Below are 1,020 nucleotides of genomic sequence, written 5' to 3' on the forward strand. Positions count from 1 at the left end.
CGAGTGCTGATAGAACGGCCATCCTTCATATTGGTCAGGCAGCCAGGAAATGAACAGCCACTTATGCTGTTTTGTAGAACACCAGGAGACCACCAAGTCAATCTGTAGAATCCAGTGATCGGAACTCAAATGTATATATCCAGAACAGAGGTACCACCTTTGACATGTCCTCCCATGGAAGAAAACTTTGTTCCAAAAAATTTTTGAGAGACCAGCTGACCAAAAACATTAAAATAAAAATATCCATAATTTCTGGTTTTGGATGAAAACATAGAGGAGGTTTTGAGCAGCGAAGCAGGGAAGATAAGGGAGGGCAGGAGAGAGGGACAATGTGTCTTACTCTTCCCAGAGCAAGAACAAAAAAGAAAAAATATGTATATAGTGTAGATAATAATAGTGCAATAAAGCCAGTGATAAATGTAGAAGTCAGACCAAATTAATTTGTTCTGTGGAAAACGGACTGAAAGCAACAGCTGAAACTGCATTGCTGTTGTCATATTTTTGAATCCATATTTCAAAATAACATCCTCACGTGTGTATCCATACGCTGCATGTTGCCATCTGCTTCCCAAACAGAATGATACATTTTGAAAGTATATAAATTTACCCATCRATCTATCCATCCATCCATTATCTATACCCGTTTCTTCCTGTCAGGGTCACTGGTGCCCATGTCCAGCAGTCACTGTGTGAGGGGCAGGGTACACCCTGAACAGGTTGCAAGTCCATCACAGTATGGGTATACAGTGGTTTGCAAAAGTATTCATACCCCTTGAACTTTTCCATATTTTGTCACATTACAACCACAAACATAAATATATTTCACTAGTATTTAATGTGAAAGACCAACACAAAGTGGTATACAATTGTGAAGTGGAAGCAAAATTTTACATGAATCAAAACATTTTTTACAAATAAAAAACTGATAAGTGCCGAGAAACGAGGTCCAGACTCAGCGAGCTTTTGTGCTTCCTGGAGCACTACTTCACCTGCACTGACAGTCGCCTCGCTGCGTCACCA

Source organism: Austrofundulus limnaeus, unplaced genomic scaffold (assembly GCF_001266775.1).
Source record: "Austrofundulus limnaeus strain Quisiro unplaced genomic scaffold, Austrofundulus_limnaeus-1.0 Scaffold25, whole genome shotgun sequence".
NCBI classification, from domain to species: Eukaryota; Metazoa; Chordata; class Actinopteri; order Cyprinodontiformes; family Rivulidae; genus Austrofundulus; species Austrofundulus limnaeus.